Below are 14,698 nucleotides of genomic sequence, written 5' to 3'. Positions count from 1 at the left end.
TAATACTTGACCATCGCAGTTTACAATTCATAATTCATTTTAATATTCTAAGTTAAATTTCAAAATTATGGAATTACATTAAATATACTCTCAACTTAAAATGTGGCCTCTCATTCATGTTAAACCGAGGCTTCATAATCTTTCAGTATGTTCCACACGTACAGAAGCAATAATCCATTTTATTTAACAGTTGTAGTGCGTTATAATAACAATAACATTCAACATCGAAGAGAGCATAATAAAATTTTACTTTCGTTATAAAGAACGCATTAAGGTAGTAACATGATTAGCATAACCTACAGGATGCAGGTTGATAAAAGAAATGCTCTATATTCAAACCGCAACACAGACAAAAGGTTTATTGAATGATTACAGAAAACTATCACCTAGACACATAAAATAATCAGAAAATACCAAAGACATGATATCACCCAGTCATATTGACCGTGGTACTAAGCAGTCAAAGGGTGCTTTTCTCCCGTGTCAGATCAATAAGATTAAGTGTTTATTTTTTATTAGTAATGTTCATATAAAAACAGAATACACAAAAGATACTCACAATCCGTACAGCTTCATGACATGTTGTCATATTTTTAACATATGTGTACAGTGATTTAAAATTATGTACGTTTGAGGTAATCAAAATGTTGGATAATATGAAATTGTAACTACTTACATTAGGAAATTCTGATTATTCTGTAAATTGTTATCCATGCTTTCTAGTGTTGAAATAGAAAAAATAAATACACGAGCATTGGTGAAAATCAAATTAATATAGCCAAATGTTGCAAGAGGTTAAAGAAGTATGTCCAAACTATTACGTGTGTCATATCATATTAGGAAAAGATATGATCTGATATTTATCAGAATAGTTTTATTATGTGCAGTATCAGTGGCGTATTTACGATTTTGTTTCGGGGAGGGCTTTGCTAACTTTCATGGGGGGCTTTGCCTGAAAATGTAAAAATTCTGCATGATATTTCATATACTTTACTATAGTCAATAAGATTTCGGAGGGGCTTAAGCCCGGAAGCCCCCCTAAATACACCACTATGTAGTACATAAATATAACTACAAACAATCTATTCCAACAGAACTATCAATTAATATTGACAACAAATAACCTGTTTTTTACTGCCATAAAAGTTCGTCTTATCCAAAACTACGCATCAGAATTCCTTAAGCATGTCATTTTCTTAAGCTTGATGTGATCTATGAACTGATACATATGTTAACTTTGGACAATGTTTTAGTTAAATATAACATAAAGTTTAAATGTTAATCGTAATTTTTGGTTATATCTCGCTAAACACGCTACGCATTATCATCTTGTTACTGTCACAATGAAGGCCTTCATGAGGGCATCCTTTAGTTCCAGTCTCACCTTAAAATAAAACAAGAATACGATAGATCACTTACTAAAGACATTCTAGCTTATGGCTAGATGCTTCAGTAACACATATCCGCCATTTTGGACAAAGTTGCATGACATTAAATGTACACTTTCAAAATGTGGATGTGAAGAAGAATAGAGAGGAATAGCTGAAGCCAGCAGAAAAGGAATGAGAGAATGTTATTAATCGTGGGGGGAAAACAATCGAGATATAAATGAAAAGGGGAAGACAAACTGGTTGAAACATTGGCTAAGAAGGAACTGTGTTATTAGGGACGTACTAGAAAAAAGGTGATAGGAAAGAGAGGAAGAGGGTGAAGGAGGCTACAGTTGATGAAGTAATCAAAACAAAAAATGGTACGTGAATACGAAGAGGTTAGTTGAAGACCGTGAAGCATGGAATCGTTTCAGTTGCGGTAAGTGGCGTGTGAATGATGGCAAGGTATCTATGAGAGATTGTAGTAAACAAAAATGAAAGAATGCGACATATTTACAGCAACATTAGCTTCACCAGTTTCATTGCATGGTGTAGATCTAGTTTGAGTCACCTAACTAAATACGATACTTAAATCTAGATTCAAATAACTTGTTTACAACCAAACAACTCTGGAAAATATTAATACTAATCCAAATAGTCCCATAATGATATTTTGGGATCACTACATTATACAAAATTACATTTTTGTTTACAGGTGATGGAGCAGATAGTGAAAACAAGATGAATTAGGGTAACCGTGGGTCGAGACTAAGAATATATTTTAAAGTGTTTTGACATGATTTATTAACGCGTAGTAGTGAAACGGTAATTTTATGAATCGTTACGAAGAATAATATGAGTGGACGAATATGTGGTAATGGATCGAAGCGTGTGCACCTTTTAAGTTAGTTAAGAAGATCACGCAAAGAAATTAAGGTTTCACACAGCGAATGAGAAAATAAAGACTGGGGTACCGTCGCGCTGACCGGAAATCGGAAATACAATAACTTCCCCCAACATGCTGTCAAATGGTTGATGCATAATTTATATTGTTCGAATAATGTTGTGTACTGGGAAAGAATAAAGCGAAAGACTTATTCAATTACGTGAACAATGGAGAAATAATTCAATGAAACAATGTGTTACAAACAAAAGTCTGGTTTTCTAGGTAATACACCTAATTTTATTCCTTCGATAAGTTCCACTATTACTTCCTTTTTAATCTGTTATTCAGTTTCAAATTATTATCCACAATATCCATTATTTTTGCTGGAAGACAGTTTTAAGAATAGTGAATAGTTAAAAGAAGCTGTGAAGTACAATCTAGTTTAACCTATAAAATTAAGTTGGAAAATAATTGGTACCCACTATTACCGTGGAGTAGCCATTTGACCTAATAGCAACAAATGGAAGGTCATTTCGTCTATTAATACGATTGAGTTTCTGTAAATATTTTACATTAGAGTTTGTGATCAAACAGTTACACTTGGTGCGAGTTAAATATGCCTATCCAACCTGCTTCCAATCTTTTATTACTTGAACAGGATTTCACAATATGGATCATCAATAACATTTATTACTTTACCAAATAACCATTGAAATAACTTACTACCAGTAAATCCAAAACTCCATGAAAGTATATTTTATTACCTAACCTCTAATACAGGGTGCAAAATTTTCGGTCGCCAGTTCTCCATCGGCGACTAGAAATTTAGAGCTGACGACCAGTGTTCAGTAGGAACGGTTTCTGCCTAAACTCATGGGGATGCGCAGTTTGTTTCGCACGAAAACAATTGTCACTGAGTGAGAGAATGTGAAGTCTTCACAACGGACATGGAAAGTGAGTCTCCACAACGTTGTAATTCGCACCTTCTTTCCCATCTCGATGGAAATGGTTTGCCTCCTGGCGTGTCAACGCGAGACATGTAATATCTTTCTTTGTCAAACCAAAAGCCGTGGGGAGGGGAAGAGACTTCTCATAATTTGTATGTGAGAGATACTGGCGACCATCATTTTCGGATTGGCGAGTGCGTCTGACTTTGAAATTTTGCGCCCCGCTTTAGTATAAATATCTTTGTTCATAAACTCAAAGAATTATTAATTCATAAGCAATTATATGACCTTTATCATCCAATAACATTTTAGTAAAACTGAATAATAAAATCAACCACAGACTAAACCCAAACACGTTAATAGGGCATCTGCCATTTTCTTCTACCTCCTAATATCCTCTCCAGTTTATTTCGCAGATTTTATCTTTAACTTCCTAGTGTTCGGCTGATCCCCAACATCCACCTTAACAACTTGTGTGAACATTTCCATATCATAATCTCCTTTTTCTTCTCTTCTTTTGCTAAGGCATTCTTTATTCATATGGGCTATTATATGTATAACGAATATGCTAAATCTACTTTATAGATTGGTGGTAATTTTATCTATAGTACGTTCAGTACACATACAGGTCCACCTTTAACATTTTGAGCATATTTCATCTCTATCTGAAGCTCCATTCAGACCTTAAAACGTTTATGTCCAAAAACTGTAAATAACTCTTATAGTATAAAATAAACAGTGTTTACTTTTCCATGTACTTAACATAAATGTTTACCAGAGGATTCAACATCATTTGACATAATTCCAGTTCCTACGAATACGCCTATGGCGGCGCATGTATAATTTTGAGGTTTTATATGAAAAGATTTCAATATATAACAATGCTATTCATATGAACCAGGGATGCTTTTAAACAATTAGAAGAGCTACTTTTACTTTTACTGCTGTGATATATATCATTGGTTATATTGTTCGTATATAAGAAAAGCAACGGCCTACTGTAGCATTATGAATAATAAACTGTTTTCGACACTGTAATTTTAGCTTGTTGACGGTTTAGGAGTTTAACGTTCCTTTCAGCTCCAAGGGTATATGAGACTTGAACCCACAGTTTAACGCGGGACACAAACTACGTTAACACCAACTGGAAAAGAAACCTGGATCTACTGCACTCAAGAGATGCATACAAACCATACAACCACGAGAGAACTCATTGGTTTTAAGTAAAGATTAATGTTTCTTCCTAAAGGTCATGTTGTAGCAGCTACCAAAAATTATTTATAAATAAGACTGGCCGATGTCAGTTTAGTTGCAGAAAGGAAAACCTTTCATCTGACTAATTTGAGGATGCTGAATTCGAAATTGATAGCCGTTTTACTACATTAGCTCGTATTTTGGCTTTATGCATTGTTGCCAATTTTGCCATTTTGTAGGGACGGCTTCAGTTGTCATCGAAGTAACCGGTCTGACAATGTTATTTGAGTAAGAAATAAATTAGATTTCACTCCGTTGCGACAGATAGGACCCCCCCCCCCTTGTTGTCATATATAACAATGAATACCTGGAGGACGGGGATGATTGAAATGCTTGACACTTGTGTTCCTCTCCCTCCTTTGTTTCTTTGTTTTTAGACCACTGAAACCGGTTTAAAAAATAGGGTCTATGTGGCAACAATGAGCGGCACGATGACGCGGGCGAAAAAGACGTCGACTGCGCCGTTATTGCGTGGATCAGTCTTGTTCTTATGCATTGCAGTAAGTAATCTCTCAAGTGTATAAGTATTTTGTCGGGAGAATTGACTTGGAATTTTTATGTCAGTAACTTCAGTTTTATTTTACCGTATTTTTAGAACTGTTTGCCTGTGTTTTCAGTATCTTTTAGTGATATTATGGAATAAGGAGTCGTGCTGTTGCTCTAAGTTTCGCTTTCCTGTGCAAAATGTCAAGTTCTTCCCCAGAGAATGTAAAAACTCACCGGACAGATTTTGTTGTATCTGTGGCGTATTTATGATTAAGTCGCAGATTAGATAGATAAATAATGACGTTAGGAAAGTATATTCCTTTTATTTTGGCTGCAAGATCGGTGAAAAAGATAAAAGATGGGCCCCTCATGTGTGTTGTTTGATGTGTTATGCGACTCTGACTGCCTGGCTTAAAGGAACCAAACGAAGGATGCCTTTTGCTGTTCCGATGATATGGAGAGAACCCCGGAAACAGTATGATGATTGCTATTTCTGTATGACGAATACAGCAGGAAGTAACAAGAAGAAACAACGTGCCATCGAATACCCAAACTTGCAATCCGCTATCAGACCAGTGCCCCATGGAGAAAATTTTCCTGTACCTACTCCTCCGAAAGATTGGGAAACTATCGATATTACAGCGCCTACAGGTAGCGATGAGGTCACCAACTCAATATCTGCAGATGAAGATCCGAGAGACAGTTCCTTCCACGTAAAAGACGAGCCTCACTTCATCCTACAACGTGAATTGAATGATTTAGAGAGAGAGTTACATCTTTCGAAAGAGAAAGCTCAACTTTTGGGTGCTAGACTCAAAGAGTGGAATTTACTAGCTCCTGGAACTACTTACACTCACTACAGGAAAAGGAACGAGCCCTTTTCAGAATACTACAGAATGGAAAGTTCCCTTTGCGTATGCACGGACATTAATGGTCTGATGAATGAATTAGAAATTCAACATTACCCATCCGATTGGCGTATTTTCATAGACTCGTCTAAGTACGTCTGAAAGCAGTTTTACTTCATAATGGAAATAAGCTGCCGTCTATTCCTGTGGCACACTCTGTTTCGATGAAAGAGACTTACGAGAATCTCGCACTCATTTTAAATCGTATTAACTACAAAGAATATGATTGTCAAATTTGCGGAGATTTGAAAGTTATTGGAATATTACTTGGTCTGCAAGGTGGATTTACAAAGTAATGTTGTTTTTTGTGTCTTTGGGACTCAAGAGCCACAGGAAAACATTTTCACAAAAAGAGTGGCCCCTCAGAGAGACATTTAAGCCCGGTACCAACAGTGTCAAGTATGAACCTCTGATCGATCCAGCCAAGGTGCTGCTTCCACCTCTATATATTAAGTTGGGCCTCATGAAGAATTTCGTAAAAGCTATGGACAAAGAAGGTGAAGGATTTAAGTATCTTAGACAGTGTTTTCCAAAACTAAGTGATGGTAAATTAAAAGAAAGAGTTTTCACAGGATCTGATATTCGCAAACTTATCCATGACGAATTGTTTGAACAGAGTTTAAACGACAAAGAGTTAAATGCCTGACGTGCTTTTGTTCAAGTTGTAAAAGGTTTTTTGGACAAAACTAAAGCTCAAAATTACGAGGCTCTGGTGCAGCAACTTCTGGTCGCATATGAAGCTCTGGGATGTCGCATGTCTTTGAAAATCCACTTTCTGCACTCCCACCTCAACTTCTTTCCAGAAAATCTTGCAGATGTAAGCGACGAAATGGAAGAATGTTTTCACCAGGGTATAAAAACGATGGAAACTCGATATCAAGGACGTTGGGACCCTGCAATGATGGGGAACTATTGCTGCTCGGTGAAGAGAGAGGACCCAGCATTTCATAAAAGAAAAAAGTAAAGCAGATGGTTTTATTTGCAGCTCTAAACATTAGACTTTATAAATTACTCTGTGTATGTAAATGATAATAGGCCTACACTGACAGAATATATATAGTTTTTTAGTGCTAATGCACAAACAGAATATATAATTTTTAAACTGGTTTGATTCAATAAATTAATTTTAAGAATTTTTAAAACTGAATGTCGTTCTTGAACAACTGTCGAAATGAAGTTGATTCGCTTTCGGCACGCATACAGCTCATTGGCCGGTACACTTCATGATAGCTCATTTTCCCTATTATGGTAAATCTGGCAACTATGCGTTACACAAAAATGCGAGTTAATGTAGTAAAATGGATATCATATTCATATTCAAGGACCTAGAATTAGTCAGAATCAGTGAGTTTTGTTCTGTAACTTTTCAAAAGTTTAAAAACGTCGGCCTGTGTAATCGGTATCAGATCAGTATTATCAGTAATAGCTTCTCAGAATACTTTAACATTCTAATTTCCACTGTTTTCACAAATAATAGATTACTAGTACATGTAAAAGTATCAGTTATGTTTCGTATGTTCAGTGTCCCTAATTCCACGTTTGCTCAGTTTCAACAGGACTATCTTTACAAATCATATTTACACCAAATTGTAAATGTTTTAAATCCACTAACTGCTATTAACTCTAGAAAGCCCGAGTCCGTATCTGCCTAATCTTTGCCAAGAAAGGGGGCCATCAAATTTCTCCATACTGTTTTCAGGTGATTCTTACACAATTTCTATTAAATTTGAGTTATTATTTTGATATAGTTCTACTGCACATTGATCATAAATGGTTACATACATTACATACATTACATCATTCATATATTACAAATACGACAACATTATTTAAGAAAGGAAAAAGCTAATAATATCAGGAATACTGAAAAATATTCTTCTAAGCTTAGGTGTTTATATAAGACAGAAGTAACACATTAAAAAAAATTGTAATGTATAGGTCAAAAAGAAAAATGAAGAAAACAAAGATAGACTACACTTTGGACAGCATGAAAAAATCAAGAACTCTTAGGCAATACTACATCCATTTTTTAAATGAAAACTTAAAAGATCGGGCAAAATTACCAGCCTTGCTATTTCAACAGCTAATGAGAAATGGTAAATTTTGCCACCAAAACTAATTTAACTATCAACCATCATAGGTTGGGAAGTCCAAATTTGTAGATTGATTTTTAAAATATAACTGCAGACAACTTTCTTGCCTACTGATTAATCTGAGTTTAATGATCCTTTCTCTCACCAAGTCCATATGGAACTGCGACTTGTGATCAAACTGAAAACCGAACCTATTCGGATTTGTATCTGAAGCAAGTGCCTCACCGGGAAATCGAACCTATGATCATGTGCGCAGGAAGCACAAGTCCTATGCATTTTGCTACGAAGAAACAGCGTATATTTTTAGATTTCATTTAATTTTGTGGCAATTCCTCTCAACTGTTTTTCCATTATCTTGATTGTAACATGTAACATTTGATGGATCCCGGTTAGAATGTTGCAGGTATTCTACTTGTTAGTTTTGAGTGTCGGTAGCGTGTGAAGAAAATCTTGTGAAAACAATATCAACTAGTCTAAAAAAAGATATGCAGTCTTTTGCGTACGAGACGGCGTCAGTAAATGAGTCGCAGCGGGTCAGTCCATTTGAAGGAATTCTTACAATCAGACGTAAGGTATTGCGCCGTGAAAATGAGTTAATTTTCCACAAAACTGCGCAATATTTTACAATTCCATTTCGATAAAGGTGCAGCGCAGTTCCGTGAAGAAATTTAAGCTGTGTATGAACAAGATACATTATCAAGAGCAAGAGGCAAAAGATGGTTCAGTTCCTTTCGTTTTGGAAATGTCCATGTCCAAGTTGCTTCTCGCAGTGGGCGGCCAATCACAGAAGAATGGATGATGTTCAAGCTAAAATCGAGCAAGACCGGCGTGTAAGCAATCTTACAACCGCCAATGATCTAAACATACATCACGAAACAGTGTTAAATCATTTGAATAAAGTTGGCTAGGAAAAAAGGGGCCGACGTTTGGGTGCCACATGATCTCACTCAAAAACATTTACAAGATCGAATTTCTTTCTTCGAATCTTTACTGAAACGTAATGAATTAGAAAATTTTCTGAAGCGATTGCTCATCGTGATGCAAGCGTACGACAAAAATATGCGAAAACGTTCGCGGTCGGAGCTAGAAGCTCCAGTCTGTGGCAAATGCAAAATCCACACTGACGCCCAGGAAAGTTATGCCTTGGGTTTGGTGGGATTGCAAGGTATTGTGCATCACGAACTGCTGTCGTCTTGCAGAATGATATGCCCGGATCTGTACTGTCGACAACTAACGCGAGAGTGCCTAGCAATTCAAAAGAAACAGTCTAATCCAGTCAAACAGAAAGGTTTCGTACACTACGCTGACAACAATAGACCGCATACATTTTCAATGACCCCTCAGAAATTGAGATAACTGGACAGGTTGGTTTTAATGCATCCACGGTGTATTATAGACTTGGGACAGTTTATTTTGGTGTCTGCAGAATTCCCAGAATGATGTTAAGTTAGTTTCATAAGAGACCACAGTTATATAGTGATGAAATTACAGTGTTGCCGGAAAAATAGCCGAGTAAAATGGTACGTACATATGTGACTTAATGATATTTTCAAATCACAGTGATTGCCTTCTTAATTTTGATCACCAAGGCTCAATACTTTATAGAATACCTGATAGAAATTCGGATTGTAGATTTCAACTGAGTTATATGTTTCATGCCACATATTTGGTGAAAAAGTGATCTGTGAATGTCCACTCATCTAGTCTTAGATTTATTCATCAATATATTTCTAGACACTGCACCGTACAAGGTATTTAGTCAAATTATAACTTCAGATTTTTATAAAATTTTGTAGAGAGGTTATGGACTTTCAGCCGTATTCTAAAAATCAAAGACTGGGGAATGTAAATCAGAATTTTATTTTCTTGAAAACAGCTCTAATGATTGTAGTACATTTCAGAAATCAAATTTTCATTAATAATGCTACAGTAATATTGCCAAAAATCAGAAGAAATACTTTACCGGTAAGATTTCGAAAAAAAGTTTGCAAAGTGGTCAAACTATTTTACTCATATTTCGTAAATAAATGTCATTAATAATCCTAATACCTGTCATAATTCACTCTTCTCAAGAAACTTATATAATAATTTACTTACGGAAATGCATTTTGCTAGTACGAGTTTCTAAAGAAAACTGTTATGATTTTGTTGTATTTGAAAAACAAGAATCTCATTTACAACTACAAATTTGCATAATTTGTCTCTCTCTCTCATACACACACAAAAAAGGAAAAATAGAAGAAGAAAGGAAAGAAATAAAAAGATTAAAAAGAAAGGAAAAAAGGAAAGAAAAAGAAAGGTGAATGTGTTAATTAATTTTGAACAATGATTTTTAAAAGACAGCTAATGACGTGCCTATTTTCCAAATGTATATTCCACTTTTAACTAGCAGGCTTAATATTGGACTAAGAAATAAATTGGTCAAGTGCTGTATATGGAATATTGGACTTTATGGTTCAGAGACTTGGACATTACGGAAGTTAGAGAAGAAATATTTAGAGAGCTTCGAAATGTGGTGTTGTAGAAAGATGGAGAAGATAACATGAACAGAGAGAGTAACAAACGAAGATGTTCTAAAATGTGTAGGAGACAAGAGGACGCTTTTAGCCAGCATGTTCCGTAAGAGGGCCAATTGGAATGGACACATCTCGATAAGAAATTGTCCTTTTCATATCGCCATAGAAGGAAAGGAGGAAGGAAAGCGAGGAATAGGAAGAAGGAGAATACAACTGATCGATGATTTGAAAAATAGAAGAAAATATTGAGAGTTAAAAGAGGAAGCTGAAAATCGAGAAACATGGAAGAAATATTTCCAGGCCCTTTTGAAATGTTCTTGAAAATTAAGAAGAAAAAATCCTCATTAGTTCCAGGACTGGAAAAAGGCAGAATACTTAATAATAATAATACTATTTCATTTAGTGCAATCTAGTATAGTATAATCTGTTTTTGTAAAAAAAAAAAAATCAAAGAAAAGTTAATTGGTAACGTGTTTTTTTTTTTGTTTTATTTTTTTTCTCGTAGACAGGTCTAGTGATAAACAGTTCCTAATAAAGAAAGATGGAAGGCTCCGTTAAAAATATAAAGTGATACTTCTTAAAATGGAAGGTGGTTGTTACAAAATACTCAGATGAAATAAAAGGGAATGTTGCCATTTTCTTTCTTTTCTTTTCTTTATATAGAGGAAGTTAACGGACAAACAATGCTAACAGCTAAATCGGAACAAGAAAAAGATGGTTAAAATAATATAAGCAGGTTAATACAAAGAATTAACTTCCCCGTAGTTAAGCGGCTAGCATACGCACCTCTGGCGTGGGAGACACAGGTTTGATTCCCGGCGGGAGCGCGTATGGTTCGGGTTCCACGTCTCATATGGCCTCGCTGCTGAAAGGGACGCTAAAATTAAATCAAATCGATACAAAGAACAATCAGAAGATACTTTGACATATAGTATTATATAATTACAAGAGTCAGTCAACATGACAAAGATAAAAGTAATATGTAAGCTGTATTGGATAAACATTCTTTCAGACATAAAAAAGAAAAACAATATAAAAATACTGGAAGCTCATCCAAGATTGCGTAAAGATGCGCTGTAATTAGTTATGGAATAAATCAACTGAATTCCTTACTAAATGCTAAAGAAAAAAGGTAAGCGGATTATAAGTTTGTATGTATAATATCCTGTGACTGATGATGCAAGACAAATTCAATAATATTAAAGATTCTAGAACTATTGAAGCCCAATGTCAGTGACGGTAATTGCAGCTGTCATTATGATAACGTTGTGAGAAAGAAGCATCTGCTCCCGTGAACTAACTATTAAGTTATGCCCAAACTAGAGGATATTATTAATTTTCTTTTATTATACAGAGAAACGAAAACAAAAACTAAATATATTTTCCTGCTGAAGGAAAATTGATTTTGTATGTGTGTATGATTAGTCATAGGAGATAACATCATGAAGAGTGTAATACAGAGCCCACCGCCTTCGTAGATAGTTCACTTTAATAGCACCTGCTTAATTATTCATGTTCCAACGAGCAAACCAAGACAGAATGACCGCTGCAATATTAAGCATTAACTGAGAATGTCGGTGAGAAAGTTCCGCCTCATCTATATCACTTTGAATACAAAACAACGAGTCCATTACTCTTTAGTACATATCATGATTACTGTGTGAAATGAACATCCTACAGTGTATTGTGTCTTCTTTGTCATATTCCAGAATTAATGGTCGCTTGCAACACACTATTAAGTTTGTACGTGTATATACAGCTCTGTTTCTAAATCGCTTCACTTGTATCACTACTCCATGTTATCTTGTTTTGCAATTTATGTTTGTTATATATTTAACAAATTACGTTAAAATACATTATGTAAATCCGTGATATACCATGCGATACAAAAATCGCGCACATCCAAATTCAGTTGTCTATAAATTGTGTTATAAATAATTCCATCGGCTACCACAAAATGGCAACATGAGTATTAACAATAACACATCTAGACGCCATTGAAATGTGTATTTGTATTAGGGATGGGCAAAACCGGTTTTTACAAAACCAGAAACCGGTTTCTAGAAAAACCGAAATCCGAAAAAACGATATTTCGGTTTTCTCAAAAAAGGTTCGGTTTTTCATCGAAAGCGGTTTCGGTTTCCTTCAAAACTGGTTTCGGTGGAAACATTTGGAAAACACCTAAAACTATTTCTGTGGAAACGGAATCAGTTCGCGGAGAACAACGAAACACTATTCTGGTCAGAAATAGAACCAATTTTGGAAAAACCGGAATCGATTTTGAAGAAAACCAAAACCGGATCCGGTGAAATCCGAACCGGTTTTGGAGATAACCGAACTTTTTGAAAATGTTCAAAAACCGGTTTCAGTTTTCCTAAAAACCGTAAACCGACAGTGTTTTGTAGGGGTGCAACCTCGGGGGGCCACCGAGTCCTGACCCCTTCCCAAACTTTCTAATTCAAAATACATTTGTATACTTTCTCAATAAAACTATACTTATTTAACAGGGAAATGATTGATGTAGCATGAAAATTTGATCTTACACTTCATCTGTATTATTTCTCTTATAATAACCATCTAGTCTTATAATTTTTTCTGGAAATATAAATGGAAATATTTTACAATTATTTATTGCCTCTTCGAGTCCAAAACAATACCCGTTAAACTATATAGACGTAGTGACTTGTAGTATTGGACCCCGTCACACAAAACTTGGATCCCTGCAGTAAAAGTTTCAGGGTGCGTCTGGCTTTGTGTATTTCTTTGTGAGCACGTTTTGCCAAGAGCAAAGAATTTTCATTGTTGAACATTATTTTGCCAATGGATATTCTTATGCACGTGTTGCAGATGAAGTTAGTAAGAAACATCCTGATGTAGTGCCTAACAATTCAACCATTAGGATGTGCTGGTGGCCCCTAAACTTCCAACTTCTTACAGAAGCTTCATTCTGTGTTCACTGCTGTGAAGACTTACATTTTGCCTACTTTGGACCCACCTTGAAATCAGAACATATCTGAAAATTCTATTGAGAGCATCTGTGGGATTTATACCCTGTAGGGAATACTTTGCACATTCTTTACATACAGATGAAATACGCATATTTGGATAGAGTATGTATTACTTCCTTTAGGCTGATTTAGACAACCAGTCCACTGTTTTTCGAATTCGAAATAGTATATGTTGAAATTAATCTTTTTCACGATTTTGGGCATGTATAGCTTTAAAATTATGCACTCTTCCACAGATCCATATGATTTTTTTGGGTCTTATTTTAATGTGAGGAATCATCTCTTACAATTTGTCGGTATAGTTCTTAACACCCCACACATATATATACAATTCGAACCGTTTATATATATATATATATATATATATATATATATATATATATATATATATATATATATATATATATATATATATATATATATATATATATATATATATATACAGGACTCGAAAAATCTTGCTTGAAAACACAGTGTTTATACAAATAAACAAAAATAACTTTGCGACAAAGTAAACAAATCAAGACTTTTGTTTTTTATTTTGTTTATTGGTATTTCTCTTACACATAAAAAGAGTGTCATCTGCTATTTATTCTTGATTTCACGTTTCTGATTGATGGGATTTGACCCGTCAAATGTAAAAAAGTACTGGCCACTGTCAAGCAGGTTAGTTGATTTTTCAAGTCCTATATACATATATAGGGCTGTTATATATATATATATATATATATATATATATATATATATATATATATATATATATATATATATAGCCTGATATATATGTATATCAACAATTCGCAATGTGAAACGTCTCCTTTTTAAAATGTAGTTTAAAAAGAAGAGAACTGTAAATCTTATCCTGACATTAAAGCCCTTATCCCTCTATTTATCTTACAGGTACAAGTTTTTTTTAGTGCTTTCATGATGACTGGAATATAATATATTTCTGCCATTTCTTTCAGTTTGGTTCAATTAGATTGAATATTTGGATCAGAGCGAATTATAACTTTTCTCAAAATTGTAACGTCACCATTGAAGCAATGTCCACAAAATTGCTACAAGTTGTGAAAAGGTTTGATTACATGTAGCTTAGGAAAAATGTTTTTCCTACTGTGTATTGTTGCCGAGTTACAGAGATTATAACTTATCTATCACCATTTAATACATAGATTAGATTGGTAAAACTGTGATGTCATACTGGAAATTATCCAAGGGTGTCAAGGTGGG

General features: G+C 34.8%; 1 protein-coding gene across 3 annotated transcripts in view; it reads right to left on the bottom strand.

Annotated features, from left to right (window-relative positions):
• The window catches only part of fuss (SKI family transcriptional corepressor fussel), a 349,721-nt gene that overhangs the window by 263,470 nt on the left and 71,553 nt on the right, over positions 1 to 14,698 (bottom strand). The window contains exon 1 of one of the 3 annotated variants that reach the window (XM_081733786.1): positions 11,247 to 11,301. The exons of the other annotated variants lie outside the window; for them this stretch is intronic. The gene's annotated coding sequence lies outside the window, so the exon portion shown is untranslated. Of the gene's footprint in view, positions 1 to 11,246; positions 11,302 to 14,698 lie in introns of those variants that run through there. 3 annotated transcript variants of the gene reach the window in all.

This window comes from Thermobia domestica, chromosome 12 (assembly GCF_964235325.1).
Source record: "Thermobia domestica chromosome 12, izTheDome1.hap1.1, whole genome shotgun sequence".
NCBI lineage: Eukaryota > Metazoa > Arthropoda > Insecta > Zygentoma > Lepismatidae > Thermobia > Thermobia domestica.
Note: the sequence above shows the minus strand (reverse complement) of the source record. Positions and strands in the feature narration are given on the sequence as shown.